Consider the following 23,965-nt stretch of genomic DNA (forward strand, 5'->3'; position numbering starts at 1 on the left):
GGAAAGCTTCGGAGTAGCGGAGGAGAGCACAGCAACAGGGGTGCGGAGGGCAAAGCGGAGAGATTTTGGCACAGAGGATCAGTGCCCTCAGGCACACACCAGCCCTAGAGGCCTGTCTGCTCGGCCGCCGGGGCGGGCGGGGCTGGGAGCTGAGGCTTGGGTATCGGCTTTCAGTCGGAGCGCAGGGAGAGGTCTGGGGCTGGCGGCAGGAAGAGACCCTGAAGGGGTTAGTGCTAGCCCGGAGGGAATCCGGAGAAAGGGTCTGGAGCTACCGGAGAGGCAGGAGACTTTTTTCCCTTTTGTTGCCTGGTGCGCGAGGAGAGGGCATTCCCCTCCCTCCCCTCTGCCTGAGTGAGCCAGAGCCCCCGAATCAGCGGCTCCTTTAAACCCGTCCTGTCTGAGCGAAGAACGGACGCCCTCCGGCGACCTACGCGCAGAGGCGGGGCCAGGTCCAAGGCTGAGACCCGGGAGTTGTGAGAGCAGAGACAGGGAAATCTCTCTGTGCAGCCTCCGAGGCAGCGGATTAAAGCTCCACGGTCCATTTGATGTGCCCTGCGTCTGTGGAGTGCATGAATGGACAGCGAATCATCCCAAATTGAGGAAGTGGACATTGAGGACAAGATTTAAGACTTTCCCCCCTTTTTCCTCTTTTTACAACGAAGTATCCCAAATTAAGGAGGTGGACTTAGCAAGATTTCAGACTTCTCGCCCTTTTCCTCTTTTTACAACGAATTATCCCAAATTGAGGAGGTGGACTTGGAGAGCAAGATTTTTGATTTTTCCCCCTGCTCTCTTTTTGTGAATGTGTATGTGTAATCTTCTGTGTAAGATTCTCTCTGTATAGCTTTGCTTCCACCATATGTCCCAGGGTTCTATCGGTCCGTGTTTTTTTTCAATAATTACTTTTTAATTTTAATAACGCGACTATATTTCATACTTTATTCTATTTTACTTTACCTGCTCTTTCTTTTTTTCCTACCTTCCCTTCCTCCCTCCCTCCCTCCGCTCCTCCTTTCCTTCTTTCTTTTTCTTTCCTCGCTCCCTCCCTCCCACCCTTCTTCTTTCCACTTTCTTTTTTTTTCTTCCTCCCTCCCTCCCTCCGGTCTTTCTTTCTTTCCTTCCTCCCTCCCTCCCTCCCTTCTTCCATTCACTCTTCCTTTTGCTTTCATTCCTCCCTCCCTCCCTCCTTTCTTTCCTTCTTTCTTTCCATCCTTCCTCCCTCCCTCCCTCCTTTCCTTCTTTCTTCCTTCCATCCTTCCTTTCTTCCCTTCTTCCTTTCTTTCCCTGTCTCTTTCTTTCTTCTACTAATTCTTTCTTTCTACTTTTTCTCACTGTTATTCTGAGCCGGGTGGATGAAAGGTTCTTGGTGCTGCAGCCAGGAGTCAGTGCTGTGCCTCGAAGTGGGAGAGCCAACTTCAGGACACGGGTGCACAAGAGACCTCCCAGCTCCACATAATATCAAGCAGCGAAAATCTCCCAGGGATCTCCATCTCAACACCAGCACCCAGCTTCAGTCAACGACCAGCAAGCTACAGTGCTGGTCACCCTATGCCAAGCAACTAGCAAGGCAGGAACACAACCCCACCCATTAGCAGAGAAGCAACCTAAAAACATAATAAGGCCACAGGCACCCCAAAACACACCACCAGACGTGGACCTGTCCACCAGAAAGACAAGATCGAGCCCCAACCACCAGAACACAGGCATTAGTCCCCCCCACCAGGAAGCCTACACAACCTACTGAAACAACCTTAGCCACGGGGGACAGACACCAAAAACAACGGGAACTACGAATCTGCAGCCTGCAAAAAGGAGACCCCAAACACAGTAACATAAGCAAAATGAGAAAGCAGAAAAACACACAGCAGGTGAAGGAGCAAGAAAAAAACCTACCAGACCTAACAAATGAAGAGGTAATAGGCAGTCTACCTGAAAAAGAATTCAGAATAATGATAGTAAAGCTGATCCAAGATTCTATTTCCCAGATCCAAAATCTTGGAAATAGAATAGACAATATGCAAGAAACAGTTAACAAGGACCTAGAAGAACTAAAGATGAATCAAGCATCAATTAAAAACACAATAAATGAAATGAAAAATACTCTAGATGGGATCAATAGCAGAATAACTGAGGCAGAAGAACGGATAAGTGAGGTGGAAGATAAAATAGTGGAAATAACTGATGCAGAGCAAAATAAAGAAAAAAGAATGAAAAGAATAGAGGACAGTCTCAGAGACCTCTGGGACAACATTAAACGCACCAACATTGGAATTATAGGGGTTCCAGAAGAAGAAGAGAAAAAGAAAGGGACTGAGAAAATATTTGAAGAGATTATAGTTGAAAACTTCCCTAATATGGGAAAGGAAATAGTTAATCAAGTCCAGGAGGCACAGAGAGTCCCATACAGAATAAATCCAAGGAGAAATACGCCAAGACACATATTAATCAAACTGTCAAAAATTAAACACAAAGAAATCATATTAAAAGCAGCAAGGCAAAAACAACAAATAACACACAAGGGAATCCCCATCAGGATAACAGCTGATCTCTCAGCAGAAACTCTACAAGCCAGAAGGGAGTGGCAGGACATAATTAAAGTGATAAAGGAGAGAAAACTGCAACCAAGATTACTCTACCCAGCAAGGATCTCATTCAGATTTGATGGAGAAATTAAAAGGTTTACAGACAAGCAAAAGCTGAGAGAGTTCAGCACCACCAAACCAGCTTTACAACAAATGCTAAAGGAACTTCTCTAGGCAAGAAACACAACAGAAGGAATATACCTACAATAACGAACCCAAAGCAATTAAGGAAATGGGAATAGAAACATACATATCAATAATTACCTTAAATGTAAATGGACTAAATGCTCCCAGCAAAAGACACAGAGTGGCTGAATGGATACAAAAACAAGACCCATATATATGCTGTCTACAAGAGACCCACTTCAGACCTAGAGACACATACAGATTGAAAGTAAGGGGATGGAAAAAGATATTCCATGCAAATGGAAATCAAAAGAAAGCTGGAGTAGCAATTCTTATATCAGACAAAATAGACTTTAAAATAAAGACTATTAGAAGAGACAAAGAAGGACACTACATAACGATAAAGGGATCGATCCAAGAAGAAGATATAACAATTGTAAATATTTATGCACCCAACATAGGACCACCTCAATACATAAGGCAAATACTAACAGCCATAAAAGGGGAAATTGACAGTAACACAATCAGAGTAGGGGACTTTAACACCCCACTTTCACCAATGGACAGATCATCCAAAATGAAAATAAATAAGGAAACACAAGCTTTAAATGATACATTAAACAAGATGGACTTAGTTGATATTTATAGGACATTCCATCCAAAAACAACAGAATACACATTTTTCTCAAGTGCTCATGGAACATTCTCCAGGATAGATCATATCTTGGGTCACAAATCAAGCTTTGGTAAATTTAAGAAAATTTAAATTGTATCAAGTATCTTTTCCAACCACAATGCTATGAGACTAGACATCAATTACAGGAAAAGGCCTGTAAAAAATACAAACACATGGAGGCTAAACAATACGCTACTCAATAACGAAGTGATCACTGAAGAAATCAAAGAGGAAATTTAAAAATACCTAGAAACAAATGACAATGGAGACACGACGACCCAAAACCTATGGGACACAGCAAAAGCAGTTCTAAGGGGGAAGTTTATAGCAATACAATCCCACCTTAAGAAACAGGAAACATTTCGAGTAAACAACCTGACCCTGCACCTAAAGCAATTAGAGAAAGAAGAACAAAAAACCCCCAAAGTTAGCAGAAGGAAAGAAATCATAAAGATCAGATCAGAAATAAATGAAAAGGAAATGAAGGAAACGATAGCAAAGATCAACCAAACTAAAAGCTGGTTCTTTGAGAAGATAAAAAAAATTGACAAACCATTAGCCAGACTCATCAAGAAAAGAAGGGAAAAGCCTCAAATCAATAGGATTAGAAATGAAAAAGGAGAAGTAACAACTGACACTGCAGAAATACAAAAGATCATGAGAGATCACTATAAGCAACTCTATGCCAATAAAATGGACAACCTGGAAGAAATGGACAAATTCTTAGAAATACACAACCTACCAAGACTGACTCAGGAAGAAATAGAAAATATGAATAGACCAATCACAAGCACTGAAATTGAAACTGTGATTAAAAATCTTCCATCAAACAAAAGCCCAGGACCAGATGGCTTCACAGGCGAATTCTATCAAACATTTAGAGAAGAGCTAACACCCATCCTTCTCAAACTCTTTCAAACAATATCAGAGGAAGGAACACTCCCAAACTCATTCTATGAGGCCACCATCACCTTGATACCAAAACCAGGCAAGGATGTCACAAAGAAAGAAAACTACAGGCCAATATCACTGATGAACATAGATGCAAAAATCCTCAACAAAATACTAGCAAACAGAATCCAACAGCACATTAAAAGGATCATACACCATGATCAAGTGGGGTTTATTCCAGGAATGCAAGGATTCTTCAATATACGCAAATCAATCAATGTGATACACCATATTAACAAGTTGAAGGAGAAAAACCATATGATCATATCAATAGATGCAGAGAAAGCTTTCGACAAAATTCAACACCCATTTATGATAAAAACCCTGCAGAAAGTAGGCATAGAGGGAACTTTCCTCAACATAATAAAGGCCATATATGACAAACCCACAGCCAACATTGTCCTCAATGGTGAAAAACTGAAACCATTTCCACTAAGATCAGGAACAAGACAAGGCTGCCCACTCTCACCACTCTTATTCAACATAGTTTTGGAAGTTTTAGCCAGAGCAATCAGAGAAGAAAAGGAAATAAAAGGAATCCAAATTGGAAAATAAGAAGTAAAGCTGTCACTGTTTGCAGATGACATGATACTATACATAGAGAATCCTAAGGATGCTACCAGAAAACTACTAGAGCTAATCAATGAATTTGGTAAAGTAGCAGGATACAAAATTAATGCACAGAAATCTCTGGCATTCCTGTACACTAATGATGAAAAATCTGGAAATGAAATCAAGAAAACACTCCCATTTGCCATTGCAACAAAAAGAATAAAATATCTAGGAATAAACCTACCTAAGGAGACAAAAGACCTGTATGCAGAAAATTATAAGACACTGATGAAAGAAATTAAAGATGATACAAATAGACGGAGAGATATACCATGCTCCTGGATTGGAAGAATCAATATTGTGAAAATGACTCTACTACCCAAAGCAATCTACAGATTCAATGCAATCCCTATCAAACTACCACTGGCATTTTTCACAGAACTAGAACAAAAAATTTCAAAATTTGTTTGGAAAAACAAAAGACCCCGAATAGCTAAAGCAATCTTGAGAACGAAAAATGGAGCTGGAGGAATCAGGCTCCCTGACTTCAGACTATACTACAAAGCTACAGTAATTAAGACAGTGTGGTACTGGCATAAAAACAGAAAGATAGATCAGTGGATCAGGATAGAAAGCCCAGAGATAAACCCACGCACATATGGCCAACTTATCTTTGATAAAGGAGGCAGGAATGTACAGTGGAGAAAGGACAGCCTCTTCAATAAGTGGTGCTGGGAAAACTGGACAGGGACATGTAAACGTATGAGATTAGATCATTCCCAAACACCATACACAAAAATAAGCTCAAAATGGATTAAAGACCTAAATGTAAGGCCAGAAACTATCAAACTCTTAGAGGAAAACATAGGTAGAACACTCTATGACATAAATCACAGCAAGATCCTTTTTGACCCACCTCCTAGAGAAATGGAACTAAAAACAAAGATAAACAAATGGGACCTAATGAAACTTCAAAGCTTTTGCACAGCAAAGGAAACCATAAACAAGACCAAAAGACAACCCTCAGAATGGGAGAAAATATTTGCAAATGAAGCAACTGACAAAGGATTAATCTCCAAAATTTATAAGCAGCTCATGCAGCTCAATAACAAAAGAACAAACAACCCAATCCAAAAATGGGCAGAAGACCTATATAGACATTTCTCCAAAGAAGATATACAGACTGCCAACAAACACATGAAAGAATGCTCAACATCTTTACTCATTAGAGAAATGCAAATCAAAACTACAATGAGATGTCATCTCACACCAGTCAGAATGGCCATCATCAAAATATCTAGAAGCAATAAATGCTGGAGAGGGTGTGGAGAAAAGAGAACACGCTTGCACTGCTGGTGGGAATGTGAATTGGTACAGCCACTATGGAGAACAGTATGGAGGTTCCTTAAAAAACTAAAAATAGAACTACCATATGACCCAGCAATCCCACTACTAGGCATATACCCTGAGAAAACCATAATTCAAAAAGAGACATGTACCAAAATGTTCATTGCAGCTCTATTCACAATAGCCCGGAGCTGGAAACAACCTAAGTGTCCATCATCGGAAGAATGGATAAAGAAGATGTGGCACATATATACAATGGAATATTACTCAGCCATAAAAAGAAACGAAACTGAGCTATTTGTAATGAGGTGGATAGACCTAGAGTCTGTCATACAGAGTGAAGTAAGTCAGAAAGAGAAAGACAAATACCGTATGCTAACACATATATATGGAATTTAAAAAAAAAAATGTCATGAAGAACCTAGGGGTAAAACAGGAATAAAGACACAGACCTACTTGAGAATGGACTTGAGGATATGGGGAGGGGGAAGGGTAAGCTGTCACAAAGCGAAAGAGAGGCATGGACATATATACACTACCAAACGTAAGGTAGATAGATAGTGGGAAGCAGCCGCAGAGCACAGGGAGATCAGCTCGGTGCTTTGTGCCCGCCTGGAGGGGTGGGATGGGGAGGGTGGGAGGGAGGGAGATGCATGAGGGAAGGGATGTGGGAACAGATGTATATTTATGACTGATTCACTTTGTTATAAAGCAGAAACTAAAAAAAAAAAAAAAAAAAAGTACAGACCATCCTCTTGGGATAAACCCATGTCTGCTGGCTTCATTGACAAAGTACCACATCCCATTAGAGTGCTCTGCCCACCCGAACTGCTCAATCAAAAGTCCCTGATCACATTTTCCTTAGAATGTAAGAGAGCAGCCACAGTTATCTCCTGACTCCTAGATCGCCACTGAAGTGAACAAGATAGGAGTTAAAGAGAACCTTCATTGGCATTAGCAACGAGGGAATCTTGACAGCCATGTACCAAAATTTCAAAAATGTTGACTAGGAAAGTGTAATCAGATTAAATTGAAGAAAGTTCTGCAACTTTCCCTAAAGTCATAATGACAGTCTCCACCAGCTTCTCTTAAGCAACGCCAAACAAACACTTGAGACTGATGACAACACCATGCTTTCTGTACACAAGAAGGCACACAAAAAAAGAGCTCTAGTGCCCTTCCAGTGGAATGCCTTAAGTTTCTCCAAAAGGGAAATTATGGAACCATGTCTGCCTTAGATAATCAAAGAATTAATTGGATGTGAGCCCAGTAAAACCCTTATACTCTGCAGTCTAGAAGAGAGACCTGATAAACAAGGGGGCCATGAGAGGGCGAAGTGATGGTAGACTTGAGGAGGGGAGGTCCTTAAAGCAACAACTGTTTAGAATCTCTCTAGACTTGGGGTAAATGCTTATGCTACAGCAGTGGCAATAGAAAGTCTCTGGTTTCCTGGTGCTCAGAGTAAGAGTGCCAAACAATGAGCTGGTGGTACAGGTGCATCCTCCTGGAAGACAGAGTGACAGTAGGTGAGCACTTGGCCACACTCTGCAAAGAGCCAGGAACATACAACTTCCATCTTTCAAATAAAACACAAGGAAAAGAAACTCTTCAGAAGAGAAACAGAGCCCCCTATTGGGATTATATTGTGAATTTATGTATGGCATCATTTTTCCTCTTGTAACTTGATTCAAACAAGAACATATCAAAGTCCAATAGAATCTGCCTAAACTCCTAGCTGATTCTGTTTGTGAATTAAAATCATCCAGGATGTTTCCACGATTCCCAATGGCCAGGCCATATCACAGTCTAATTAAATCAGAATCTCAGGAGGGGAGACCCAGGCCTCTGTACTGTCTTTAAAGCACCCTTGATTCCACTGTACAGTCATAGTTGGGAACCACTGTGCTAAATAAACACAAAGTTAATAAATGTCTCCTTCTGTAAGAATAAGCAGAGAAAGAAAAACCACTAGAATTTTAAAAAGCTGTGTCAACACGAAGCTGTAGGAACTCCTGGAAGAAACAGAGAGAAAAGCTAGCAGGGGGTTCATGATTAAAAAAAAAAATTCACTTTTATGTATGGCATTCTTTTGAAAAATGCATTGTTCACTCTGAAATACCTTTCTCAAGTCAATTATGGTTTTCATTCTTCTTCTGATGAATAGCAACATTGAAATATTTCAAGGTGAAATTGCCAGTTCGCTAAACACATATTTTAGCAGCAGCACTATTGTCTTTATCTGAATAGTATTTTTCCAGTTAACTTAATTTCATTTGGATCTGATTATTTTAATTAAAAATGTGGAAAGAGAAGAAAATTAAAAATGAAGTTACTTGTCATAGGCAGTACAAATATAATATACAGTATAAAATTCAGAGGTAAACATTATTAAGAATATCTAAAGAGATGAATCTTTAGCTCAGTTAGTCATTGGATGAACACAGTCAACTGCGTGAGAAATTGTGAAGAAAAATAAGTTTAAAACTTAGTTATAAGATATCTAAAATATGCCTTTGAAATTAGTGACTAAAGGTTACTGTCAGGAGAAATTTTTAAATTATATATTTGGCTATCCAAGAACTTATAAAATGTAAGTCTATCTTCTGAAAGTATACATATTTAACTTGTACATGTTTTCAGGAATGCATTATGTATGAAATTAAGGAACTGGGTAAAATTCAAGGAAGCAGAAAAAATAGAAGATAACATTCCAAAGACTATTTTAGGCAACAGCACATGAATGGAGTGTAAGTAGTTTGTTTAGGAGAGGATACCAGCAAATACTGGAAGGGAGTCAGGAAGCAGGACAGGGGACAGAAGAAAGCCATAAAGTATGTAGAATCAAGCGTGCCACTACCCAGTCAACCAGAGCTTCATCCTTTGGGCACTGTGAGCTAGCTTAGAATGCGTGCCTTGAGCTCTCTCTCCCACTTGAGGGGCAAGAGGGTGGATGTTTATCCACTAGTGAAGACTGCTGCCAGGGGGCATTCATTCTTTGGCACCTATGGCCTCTTCATAGGTGTCAAGGAATGAATGGCCATTGCACATGGAATGGAACCACCACTCCCTAAGTCAAGAGGCACATGTACCAGGAATTAGATAAGCATAGAGAGAATATGAGTAGGGTTGTGACAGCATGTGCTAAAAACCGTGTTTTGAAATAAAACATAGCAGGGGTCAGCAAGCTTTTTTTGAAAAGTAAGAGTAGATATTTTAAGCTCTGTGTGCCACATATGGTCACTCTCACATATTTTTCTTTTTCCTTTCTTACTCTATTTAAAAAAGTAACAACATTCTAGCTCATATAAAAACAGGTGCTGGACCACAATTGGTCCACAGGTTGTAGACTGTAGATTCTGAAAATAGAGAATAATTTTTAAAAAATACTAAAAACCAAATTTATCAGTTAATATGATCAATCAAAATGAGTAATAGAAACAAAGAAAACAATAGCAAAGATCAAAAAAACTAAAATCTGGTTCTTTGTGAAGATAAACAAAATTGATAAACCATTAGCCAGACTCATCAAGAAAAGGAGGGAGAGGACTCAAATCAACAAAATTAGAAATGAAAAAGAAGTTACAACTGATATTACAGAAATACAAAGCATCAAGCAACTTTTTGCCAATAAAATGGACAACCTGGAAGAAATGGACAAATTCTTACAAAGGTATAACCTTCCAAGACTGAACCAGGAAGAAATAGAAAATATGAAGAGACCAGTCACAAGTAATGAAATTGAGACTGTGATTAAAAATCTTCCAACAAACAAAAGTCCAGGACCAGATGGCTTCACAGATGAATTCTATCAAACATTTAGAAGAGAGCTAACACCCATCTTCCTCAAACCCTTCCAAAAAATTGCAGAGGAAGGAACACTCCCAAACTCATTCTATGAGGCCACCATCAAACAGATACCAAAACCAGAGAAAATTACTGCAAGAAAAGAAAATTACAGACCAATAACACTGATGAATATAGATGTAAAAGTCCACAACAACAAAGTAGCAAACATAATGCAACAACACCTTGAAAGGATCATACACCATGATCAAGTGGGATTTATCCCAGGGAGGCAAGGATTCTTCAATATATGCAAATCAATGAATGTGATACACCACATTAACAAATTAAAGAATAAAAACCATATGATCGTCTCAATGATGAATAAAAAGCTTTTGACAAAATTTAAAGCCCATTTATGATAAAAGCTCTCCAGAAAGTGGGCATAAAGGGAACCTACCTCAACATAATAAAAACCATATAAGACAAACCCACAGCCAACATCATGCTCACTGGTGAAAAACTGAAACCTTTTCCTCTAAGATCAGGAACAAGTCATAGTTGTCAACTCTCACCACTATTATTCAACAATGTTTTGGAAGTTTTAACCACAGCAATCAAAGAAGAAAAAGAAATAAAAGGAATCCAAATCGGAAAAGAAGAAGTAAAACTGTCACTGTTTGCAGATGACATGATACTATACATAGAGAATCCTAAAGATGCTACCAGAAAACTACTAGAGCTAATCAATGAATTTGGCAAAGTAGCAGGACACAAAATTAGTGAACAGAAATCTCTGGCATTCCTATATACTAACAATGAAAAATCTGACAGAGAAATGAAGGAAACACTCCCATTTACCATTGCAACAAAAAGAAAAAAATACCTAAGAATAAACTTACCTAAGGAGACAAAATACCTGTATGCAGAAAAGTATAAGACACTGATGAAAGAAATTAATGATGATATAAACAAATGGAGAGATATATCATATTCTTGGATTGGAAGAATCAACATTGTGAAAATGACTATACTACCCAAAGCAATCTACAGATTCAATGCAATCCCTATCAAACTACCACTGGCATTTTTCACAGAACTAGAACAAAACGTTTCACAATTTGTATGGAGAAACAAAAGACCCCAAATAGCCAAAGCACTCTTGAGGGAAAGAAAAACGTAGCTGGAGGAATCAGACTCCCTGACTTCAGACTATACTACAAATCTACAGTAATCAAGACAATATGGTACTGGCACAAAAACAGAAATATAGATTAATGGAATGGGATAGAAAGCCCAGAGATAAATCCACGCACCTATGGTCAAAACCCACGCACCTATGGTCAGCTAATCTATGACAAAGGAGGCAAGGATATACAATGGAGAAAAGATAGTCTCTTCAATAAGTGGTGCTGGGAAAACTGGATGGCTACATGTAAAAGAATGAAATTAGAAAACTCCCTAACACCATACACAAAAATAAACTCAAAATGGATTAGAGACCTAAATTTAAGACAAGACACTATAAAACTCTTAGAGGAAAACATAGTAAGAACACTCTATGACATAAATCACAGGAAGATCTTTTTTGATCCACCTCCTAGAGTAATGGAAATAAAAACAAAAATAAACAAATGGGACCAAATGAAACTTCAAAGCCTTTGCACAGCAAAGGAAACCATAAACAAGATGAAAAGACAACCCTCAGAATGGGAGAAAATATTTGCAAATGAATCAACAGACAGAGGATTAATCTTCAAAATGTATAAACAGCTCATGCAGCTCAAAATTTAAAAAAAATACAACCCAATCCAAAAATGGGCAGAAGACCTAAATAGACATTTCTCCAAAGAAGACATACAGATGGCCAAGAAGCAGATGAAAAGCTGCTCAACATCACTAATTATTAGAGAAATGCAAATCAAACCTACAGTGAGGTATCATCTCACACCAGTTAGAATGGGCATCATCAGAAAATCTGCAAACAACAAATGCTGGAGAGGGTGTGGAGAAAAGGGAACCCTCTTGCACTGTTGGTGGGAACGTAAATTGATACAGCCACTATGGAGAACAGTACGGAGGTTCCTTAAATATCTAAAAATAGAATTACCATATGATCCAGAAATCTCACTACTGGGCATATACCCAGAGAAAACCATAATTCAAAAAGACACACACACCCCAATATTCACTACAGCACTATTTACAATAGCCAGGTCATGGAAGCAACCTAAATGCCCATCGACAGACAAATGGATAAGGTAGGTTGGTACGTATACACAATGGTCATAAAAGGAACATAAAAAGGAACAAATGTGTAATACAGTTGGGTGATTTGTTGAGACGTGGATGGATCTAGAGACTGTCATACAGAGTGAAGTAAGTCAGAAAGAGAAAAACAAATATCGTATATTAACGCATATATGTGGAACCTAGAAAAATGGTACAGATGAACCGCTTTGTAGGGCGGAAATTGAGACACAGATGTAGAGAACAAACGTATGGACAGCAAAGGGGGAAAGTGGTGGGGGGTTGGTGGTGGTGGTGGTGTGATGAATGGGGCGATTGGGATTGACATGTATACACTGATGTGTATAAAACCGATGACTAATAAGAACCTGCTGTATAAAAAATAAATAAAATAAAAATTTTAAAAAGATGTTAAAAAAAGAAACTAAAAAAATATTTTATTGCTAAAAACTGCTAATCATCATTGAGCCTTCAGTGAGTTATGGTAGTATTATCAATGATCAATGATCACGTATCATCTTAATAAACATAGCAATAATGAAAAAGTCTGAAATACTGTGAGAAATAACCAAAATGTGACAGGCGGTCATGAAGTGGGTAAACACTGTTGGAAAAATGGCATTGACAGATTTGTTCAATGCAGAATTGCCACAGACTTTCAATTTGTAAAAAATGCACTATCTGTAAAGCACAATAACATGAAGTATGTCTGTAAAGAACTCTTACAACTCAACAATAAGAAAAAAAGAAGCTTATGAAAAGGCAAGAAAAATATATAAAATATATGCTATGTGGTAGATTTTCAAGATATGTTTCGGAACTTCCTTTCAGCTCTTTTTTTCCCCTTTTTTATACTCTCTTTTACAAGCCCATTCTATTTACAGTCTTATGTGCATTTACCTCTGTTTTCCTTTATTCCCATTGTATTACACATTTGCTCCTCTATATCCAGATCTGACTATGTTTGATGAAATCTTTTTCCTCAATTTAATTCAAGCCAGTACCAGAAATCTTCAAGGAACTAATTATCAAGTTTGTACAATTTTTTTTTTTTTTTTTTTTTTTTTTGCAGTACGTGGGCCTCTCACTGTTGTGGCCTCTCCCGTTGCAGAGCACAGGCTCCGGACGCGCAGGCTCAGTGGCCATGGCTCACAGTCCCAGCCACTCCATGGCATGTGGGATCTTCCCAGACCGGGGCACGAACCCATGTCCCCTGCATTGGTAAGCAGACTCTCACCCACTGCGCCATCAGGGAAGCCCAAGTTTGTACAATATTGAAGAGAACATAGCCATAGACAAAAACAAGATGATGAAATAGAATGTGTCTCCACTGTAATTGCATTTTTTCATTTCTCCTGACCTTAATTCAGCCAGGACTGCAGTTTCTCACATGCCTCCTGGGATATCAAAGTCAGCCAGCACTGAGAGAAACTGGCTATGAACCACAATGGTAGACTTATACTCCAGGGAGGTAGCCTGAAAGAAAACACTGTTTTATACAAACTTGTAGTAATTGGCCAAATCCTGCTGTTGTATTCTCTTTTGGAGGCCAGCTGGGAAGGCTCCCCTTTTCTCAGCTGCCCTCTAATGAAGGTAAAGCTTTGTGATCCTACCTTTGGTAATCCAGGAAATCAGTCCATCCATTCTGGCTGACACACTGCTCCCAGAGAGGAAAAAGACAAGAATAGGCACACTGGCTGATTGTAGTTGGTGCTAGTTGATATTGAGAAGATACTAAAAAGGAAAAATAACAAAAATACTTATACCTATTACTTTTCACTTTGTAAGGTATTTCCTCACTTAAATTTTTATAAACCTCCCCTCAAGAAGGTGTTATTAGAAGAAAACAGAAATAAAGCACAAGAATGTTGCCTTTATTTGCTGACCACTTGATGGTTTAGGTTTCAAATCCTAAGGGAGGAATCTGTCAGAAAGGAATAAATTCTATTACCAGAATTATTATTGAAATGACAAAAGTTACCATGTGAATATAGTAAGATTAATGGTATCTATATATATTAACAATAGATGATTAAAAATACAATGAAAATGCCACTTTTTGAAGGCATAAGGAAACCAAAATTCTTGCTTAGAAATTAATTTAACAAAAAAAGGTGAAATACTGTACAATGAAAACTAGAAAACATTGCCAGAGAAATTAAAGATGACCTAAGTAATTGGAAAGAGATAGCAAGATCATAGAATGGAAGACTAAACATTGTTAAGGTTCTCCCCACATTGATCTAAAGCATATGTTCTCAGCAGGGACAACATCATCCCTTAGAAAGGATGAAAATTTGTTCAAAAAAATCCTCAGATATTACAATGGCTTGTCATTTTCCAAGGCTCAACCCTACCTGATAGAATCTTATTCTTTATTATTTAATGTAGCTTGCTTGAGAGGATTTAAAAGCATTTTTTTTTCTCCTTGAAGTTGGTGGGGCGAAGGGCGAAACAATTTTTAAAAAGATTGAGAAATAGTGATCTAAAATTCAAGACAGGGCTTCCCTGGTGGCGCAGTGGTTGAGAGTCCGCCTGCCGATGCAGGGGACACGGGTTCGTGCCCCAATCCGGGAAGATCCCACATGCCGCAGAGCAGCTGGGCCCGTGAGCCATGGCAGCTGAGCCTGCACGTCCGGAGCCTGTGCTCCGCAACGGGAGAGGCCACAACATTGAGAGGCCCGTGTACCGCAAAAAAACAATAAAATAAATAAATAAATAAAATTCAAGACAATTCCAATCAAAACTCCAACAGGCTTTTATTAAATTGACAAGATAACTCTAAAATTTACATGGAAATTCAAAGGCCTTAGCAAAGTGAAAAAAGATTTGGAAAAGAAGAAATTTAGAGGACTCAAGATGGAGTATATTGGGTTATTTAAAAAAACATAGGCTAACACATTAGAGAAATAAATTTGCACATATAAGGTCAATTGATTTTTTTTGACAAAGCTTCCAAAGTAGTTCAATGAGGAAAAGATAGTTTTGGGATTTTTTAATGGCACTGAAACTACTAGACATTCGTATGAAAAAAAATTGACCTGTATATCATACTATACACAATAACTAATGTGAGACTTACAATATAAATAAACATAAAAGCTAAAACAATGAAAATTCTAGATAAAAACATTGGTGAATATTTTTGCGAACCTGGAGTGGGTAACAATTTCTTGGATGTTTAGTACAAAAAGTACTAAACATCAAATAAAAAGTCAATGAATTAAACATCATTAAAATTAAATAGTCTCTTCAAAAGACACCAGTAAGCAAATAAAAAGACAAGGCACAGACTTGGAGAAAATATTCTCAATACATACATCCACCATCATACCAGCTGACAGATGTGTATGTTTGTGAGGTCTGTGTGTCTGTGTGTGAACATGTATGTGTCTGTGTATAAAGCACTTCTGTAACATAAGAATAGACAAAATAATCCAATATCCAATTAAAATAGGGGAAAGCCTGAACAGACACTTCACAAATAATGTTCTCTAAAAGGCACATGGTAAGATGTTCAGAGAATTAGTCATCAAATAAATGTAAAACAAACCACAATGTGATACTACACACACCCACTAGGATGGCTATTCCATTCCAATTGTTGGCAAATTTGTGAAGCACCTGATATGCTCTTGCATTACTGGTTGAAATGTAAAATGGTACAAACGTTTTGAAATACAGTTGGTTTCTTATAAAGTTTAACATATGCTTACTATACAATCCAACAATTTCACTTTTAGCAATTTTTCCAAAAGAAAACATATTCATGAAAAGACATATATAAGAATGTCCACATTTTATTGATATCTTCTCAAAGTTGAAATCTTTTGATTTGTCTATGAACAAGAGAATGGATTAAAAATAATATAGTATGTTTATAGAATGGAATACTATTTAGCAATGAAAGAAAACAAATGACTAATACATGAAACAGCATTATGTTGAGTGAAAGAACTGTGAAACTTAAGAGTACACACTGCATAATTCTCTTTATATGACATTCAAGAACAAGGAAAAACTATGGTGATAAAGATCAGAACCTCTGGGAGATGGGATTGACAGAAAAAAGGGATGAGGGAACTTTTTGAGATGATGAACTGGTGGTTACAGGGATGCATAGATTTGAAACAACTTATTGAAATGTACATTTACAATTTGTGTGTTTTATTTATGTAAATTACACTTCAATTAAAAAATAAAACATAAGGAAAAAATGACAGAAGTAAAAACTATAAATCAAAATCCATTGGAAAGATATATCAAAACAAAACAGAGACAAATGGATGAGGCCAAAGCATAACATTTAGGGAGGTACACTTGTATGATGAAACTAAAGCAATGCAAGGAAGTGATTATAAAACTTAGGAGAATATTTGTTTATGGGGAATATGAGAGGTATTGCTGAGAACAAGGCATTTTGAGGGGCTTCTGGTATGGCTGACAATATTTTTTTACCTGATTGGTCAAGTGCTAATAAAGATGTTAGCCTCATAATAATCAAATAACTTTACATGCATTCTATAGCAGTTTTCTGCATCTGTATTTTAGTTTACAACAAGTGAGGATAAATAAATATGTTTAAAAATAAATCAAAGCAATCTGTTTTATATAACATGTTTGAAGAAAACTCCAAGTGTATGAGATTTAAATGAGACTTGAAGGATAAAAAGGAGCTGGTCTTATGAAGAATATGGAAAGATAGGGATAAACGCATGTGGGAAAACTGAAACCAGGTCACTGTGACTGCAGCATGATAAACTTGGGGAACAGGGTCACGAAATTAAGCATGAGCCACAGCATGCAAGATTATAGATTAAAATGAGTATGAGTTTTATTCTACATGAATTAAGATATAAAGAGTCAAAGTGGTAGAGGAAACACTTTTCATTTGACATTTATAAGAGATTTGACTGTGGTTTTTGTGTAGGAATTTTATTAAAGGACAAGAAGAATGGAAATAAGGAGAAAGGATGATAACAATGTAGATTAGGTTAGAGACACAGTAATTGGACTTGGGAGGTGACTTCAGAGACAAGGAGAAGTGAATGTGTTCAAGGTATTTGGCTAAGTGGGTCACAGAAGTGAAAAGCTAATAATTCGGGTTGCTTTCCACCAAGATTAACTGAGTAGGTAAGAATCTCATATATGTGTTGAAATGGTAGTAGATTAATGTAGGAAAACATCTGGGAAAGGAAAAGTTCACAACTAATTTTAGGGGTCAAAAATCAACACTCCTACCAAAAACCTGAAAGCTTATGTCCACTTCCTGCTACCCCATTCCATACTGTGGCAAGAGTTCATCTGCTTATCTATTAACCCTCACTTCCCAGACTAACTTTTGTTCCAACCACTCTATCATTGTCCCATCCCCTTGCCACCCACACTAACATCCGTCCCTTTAGAATACACTTTTTTTTCCCCTGAAGGGAAGACCCTTTCCTAGCATATGCACATGGTTAAATTTGTATCTGTCTGCCAAGGCCCACCTCAAATTTTATTATTTTCTTGGAAGCTTATTGGGAGAGTTCCTATGTGTAGGAGGTGCCTGTCCTGTGTCTATGTACTTCTTTATTATAATTTTAGCATACTGTGTTTATTGATTCTTTTTCTGTATGCCCCATTAAGATGAAAGTCCATTGAAGACAAGGATGATAGCATTGGCTCATCTTTCTATCTTTATTCTTAACACAGCGCATAAGTAGGAACCAATATTGAATAAACATTTATTAAATGGTTGTTTTGGAAGAATTTCAATCAATTCACGCTTTTGCAAAAATTGAGAAAACCTACGTGCTTAAAGCTACCTATGATGATAATACGTAGCAATCAATTCACCAAATATATATTGATCAACTATCATGTGTCAGAGTTAAATATTAGGACTAGAAAAAGTAATAATAAATGGTGCTCTGCTTAATATACTCCCAGTCTAGTTGGAGGAAGACATTTGAACAGGAAATTAAAATAAAATGTGGCAAATGTCAAATGTAGCTAAAACAAAGCAATATAGGAATGCAAATGAAGGAAAAAAGTACTCTGCTCAGTAGGGATTCCCTTAAAAACTCACCTTTGATCTGGCCTGTGAATATGCAGTAGTCTAGTCATTTTCTTGAAATTGTATTTTTAAAAATTCAATCCATCAACTGAATTTCTCTCGGTACCTTCAGGTTTTGCAACATGTGGTCACTGTTTTTGCCTTTTGCACACCTCATTTAGACACACTGTGAGTCAGGAGGGGTTTGTTGGAGCCACTAACCCACCTACACTCACTCACTCCCCTATTATTTGTTGCAGAGAAAGTTGCCTGGATGAGAAGAACCCTCAGTGTGCTTCAGCCTTGAATGGTCACTGGCTGCAGGAACTTGAGCATGTCACTGCTCTTTGAGGGTCCCCATTTTCTTCATCTGTAAAATGACAGGAGTGGACTAAATCTCTACTACCTCTTTTCCACAACAAGCTCCAGTAAGATGGTGCATTTCAAGAAATATAGATCAATATTTACTAGAAGATATTAGTTTAGAAAAAAGTACAAAGTTATAAATAGGACTTCTAGTTTTGTTCCACATGTAAGGAGGTTGGAAGTCACCACTCCATCTTAATAACAAGTAAAAAGCTGAACAGACTGAAAAGTCAACTATTCTTGGATCCATAAGAGAGGGGAGTCACAGGTCAAAGTACTGTGCAGAACGAAGGGAAAACGGACCATTTTGAAATACACCAGAGAACACTGTTATTCTTAAGAAAGTCTGCCCTTGGGGGAAACTAGTTAACCAGAACTTAAAATGCTAGGGAATTATCAGACTCTAACTGACCCTAGGAAAGGCAATACCCAACTCCAACCCAATCTAGCTATCCTGTCCCATTTAAAGTGGGAAAAGTAACCTGAGAATCACTTGTGAAATTCACAGTCTAGAGACATAGGCCAACTAAAAGACGGAGACCTAATCATAGGACTGTAGAACACTTCCTCTCCCTGCATAACATGCCACCACATTACTAAAGGCCTATTTATAACAGTTCTTTTTACCTGGTACAACACAACGTGTCTGGCTATCAAGAAAAAATTACAAGGCATAGCAAGAGCCAAATCCACAGTTTAAAGGGACAGAGCAAGCATTAGAACCAGACATGGCAGGGACAGTGGAATTATCAGATTAGGAATTTAAAACAACTAGGATTAATATACTAAGGGCTATAATGGATAAAACAGATGGCCTGCAATAGACAGATAGTCATGTAAGCAGAGAGATGGAAATCCTAAGAAAGAAATGCTAAAGATAAATAAACACTGTAATAAAAATGAAGAATTCTTTTGATGGTCTTATTAGTAGACTAGACATAGCTGAGGAAAGATTCTCTGAACTAGAGGTATACTCAAAAACTGAAAAGCAATGAGAACAAAGACTGACTATTCAAGGACTGTGGGACAACTACAAAAGATATAATATATTCATAATGTAAATAACAGAAGGAGAAGAAAGAGAGAAAAGAAGACAAAAAATATTTGAAACAATAATGACTAAGAATTTTATCAAGTTAATACCAGTCACCAAACCACAAATCCAGGAAGCTCAGGGAACTAAGCAAGAGATATGCCCCCCAAAATCTATACCTAGGCATATAGTTTTCAAACTACAGAAAATCAAAGACAGGGAAAACTCTGAAGGAAGGCAGAGGAAAAAAAGACGTTCCTATAAAGGAAGATAAGAATTATATCTGACTTCTCCTCAGAAACCATGCAATCAAGAAGAGAGTGGAGGGAAACATTTAAAGTGTTCAAAGAGAAAACTCATCAACCTAGAATTCTATACCCCACAAAATTACCCCTAAAAAGTGAAGGAAAAATAAAGACTTTCTCAGAAAAACAAAAAGTGAGGGAATTTGTTGCCAGTAGACCTGTTTTGCAAGACCTATTAAAAGAAGTCCTTTAGAAAGAAGGTAGATAATATAGGTCAGAAATTTCTATCTGCACAAAGAATGGAAGAGTACTGAAGAAGAAATAAGATAAAATAAAAACGTTTATTTTTCTTCTTATTAATGATCTAACTGATAACAGTTTATTTAAAATAATACCAACAGTATATTAGATTATGTATGCTTATGTATATATCAGATATATATATATATTACACACACACACACACACACACACACACACACACCTCTATACTCAGTTCCAACTCCTCCAGCCATGGTCATGTACCAGTCTAGTCTCCTTTGGGATTTGGCTGGAGACACATCCATCTGTGCCTCTAAAACCAGGCCTGCAGACTTCAAATGTGTCTATGGAACTTGAAACATCCCTGGGGGCTTGGTTCTATCTCCTCTCAGCCATGGTCCAGGGCCAGTTTTGCTCACCCAGAGACCCATCCAATGACGTGGCAGAACCTCACTGAGACTTGGCGGGAGCCACACCAACCACACACCTGGTAATAGACACACTGTGGGCCAACTGAGTACCTAACTGTGGACCCAGAAGCAGACTATTGTCCCATTGCCACCTTACTGAACAAGGTACTGGAGGCAGTTCCACTGCCTGACTTCAAGACTTATTGTATAGCTACAGCAATGAAGAGAGTGTGGTACTGGGGAAAGGATAGACAGACCAGTGGAACAGAATAGAGATCCCAGAAACAGACCCCCCATAAATTCAGTCAACTGATCTTTGACCAAGGAGCAAAGACAATACAATGGAGCTAAGATGGTCTCTTCAACAAATAGTGCTGGACTAACTGGACATCCACATACAAAAAAAATGAATCTAGACAGACATACACCCTTCATAAAAATGACTCAAATTGGATCATACACCTAAATGTAAACAATAAAACCCCTAGACGATAACATAGGAGAAAACCTAGATGACCTTGAGTATGGTGATGCCTTTTTAGATATAACACTAAAGACATAATCCATGAAGAAATAATTGAGAAGCTCAGCTTCATTACAATTAAAATTTCTGCTCTGGGAAAGTCAATATCAAGAGAACGAGAAGACAAGCCACAAACTGGGAGAACATATTTTCAAAAGACACTTCTGGTGAAGGACTGTTACCTAAAATATACAAAGGACTCTTAAAACTCAACAACGTAGTTATATAGAAATTATGCTTACTTTTATGATTAAAAAAATCAATAGAGGATAGCCATGTAATAAAATTAACCAAGAAAAGTTGGATACAGGCGATAGGGTAGCAATAATTTTCCTTCCTTTTTGAAATTACCAGAATTACTTGTAAAGTGTTATACCACATAGTATAAAAATAAAAATCTTAGGGCTTCCCTGGTGGCGCAACGGTTGAGAGTCCGCTTGCCGATGCAGGGGACATGGGTTCGTGCCCCGGTCCGGGAAGATCCCACATGCCGTGGAGCGGCTGGGCCCGTGAGCCATGGCCGCTGAGCCTGCCCGTCCGGAGCCTGTGCTCCGCAACGGGAGAGGCCACAACAGTGAGAGGCCCACGTACCGCAAAAAAATAAATAAATTAATTAATTAAATTAAATTAAAATAAATAAATATTTTAAATACTGTAGTTTTCATTCCACTTTAATATTCTATAAATCAATTTCTTTTCATTGGCTTATTATACTAACATTTTAAAAGAAGATAATATAAAGATCCTTCCCCTCAATTTGTTAACAAGAATGGTGGGACAGGAGGAAGAACTGTTGCAGCCATCCTGCTGATGTATAACAAGATAAACAAGCCCAGTCAGAAACTGCACCCCTCCAGTCTGAAATCTCTTCCTAGTAGGAAAGCCTTTCTACCAATTTAAATGTATATTCAGTTTTTGAATGGGGCTCAGCAGGGTCAGCCAGAGTGTGATAATGACATACTTGCAGCTCTTAATCTTCAGAGCCCGCCTTAGCCTGCTCTTGCCTTCACCCTAGAGGATTTCCTCTACATCCTTCCCAGATGTGTATCACAATACCCTGGACTCTAATATGTGGTGAATGCTCCTACATATTCATTTATATACAGCTTGCTTACAGAAAAACTTGCTGAGACATTTTGAAATGGAAACTGAGAAGAGAAAAACATGCAGGAAATTTCCCTATAAATGTAGACTCTGAAGCCTAAAGGGAATTGTATTTCCACTTGTAAAGCAGAAAAAAATTGGCCAACTCAGGGGAGGCATAACAGGAGTTTTCCCAGCTTAGAGGAGTTGGGAGGTACAATGGGTTCATAAAAACAGAAAAAACTAAAACTTTCTACACTCCACTCCTTCAGCCAGGTAAAATGCTGGCTTTCTCTTCTTGCCCTTTCCCAGTTTTAGCAGAACTCGAGGGTGAATGCACAAAAGTACACTGACAGCAGGAATCACGAGCCCACAGCTGTTGGGTGCTGAGATGTGCTCCATGGGCAGGGTATGCTCCCCTGGTGCTTAAGTGTGGCCACCACCAGTGTTCACAGCAATGGATACTGGATTCTGTACTTTGTTACAACAGCTTCAGAACTGGTTCTAGTCATTGCCTTCAAATTGTGATGCTCTATGCAAGTGAGTAGTCCTTTGACAATTTTGTGGGTTTTCTTGTAGGCACTGCTTTGCTGACCTTTATCTTGGGAAAGGAAATGAGACAGAAAGAGCTGAAATGTCCCCTTGCACAGCCCAGGACTTCAACAAACCTTCTTCTTGCCCACACATTAGCCTCTCCCTTCCGACCACATCTTCACACCATCACCAGTTTCCTAGCCTCCCACTGTGCCATGTGAGATACATAAGAAGTAGGTTCTTCTTCCCCTTTCCCTGCATGTATTAAGTAGGTATGTATCATGTGTCTGGCATTGTTCTAGAAGCATAGAATAAATAAACAAAGTCCCTATCTTCAGTGAGCTTATATTGTAATGAAGAAGATAAGCAAGTGAAAAGACATAAGAAGTGAGAGAGGTACCAGACACAGCTTTACTCTAACTTAAAGGGTTCAGTATATATATGCAACGTTCCATTCCAGAAATCTGTTCTTGAATTTCAATCTTTATTAAAAATGGTACATCAAGCTCAATCCTCTGGGTGTAAGACCAAGGTCAAAGATCACTATTTTCCAAATCCAGTGATATTCATCACCACCTAAACAAGGTTAAGTTTTTGACATATAAATTTTTGTTCTTCACTAGGTTTTTAAAAATAGTGCAAGAAAGCAAATAAATTATCCTAATAATTGCACCAACACAACTGTACAAAGATGTTGGTACTGCCAGAGTTGATAAAAAAGAATACCTCTGCAAAATGGATCATGGTGTTAGTTAGACCACTCTTACAGGAAAGTGTGAATCTGGCCCCTAGAAGTACAGTTTAAGAGTGATAATCAATGTGCTGAAAGTATACAAGACCAGAAAATCCTAACAGGGTTTGGTATCTGTAAGAACAGCTCATACTTTATTATTATATTGTTTCTTTGAAATATGAGAATTCTAGAGCATTTATCTTTCAAAATTAATTTTAAAACTTTATTTCTTGAAAAGAAACCTGATATAGTTTTCATAGATAAGTTTTATGAGAATATATATCTTAAATTATGTTTTCTAAATTTATATCTTTTTATTGTATGTGAGTCAGTAATTTGTTTTCTTCACATAGTTGCTATAATTTTATTTTAGAATTTATTCTTATTTACTTAAGTGTTACCACTGATTACTGCTATACATAGAAAGATAGTTGTTTTGTGTTCTATATTCATAAGCTGACACCTTACTTAAA

The sequence above is a fragment of the Hyperoodon ampullatus genome (assembly GCF_949752795.1).
Source record: "Hyperoodon ampullatus genome assembly, chromosome: 1".
NCBI lineage: Eukaryota > Metazoa > Chordata > Mammalia > Artiodactyla > Ziphiidae > Hyperoodon > Hyperoodon ampullatus.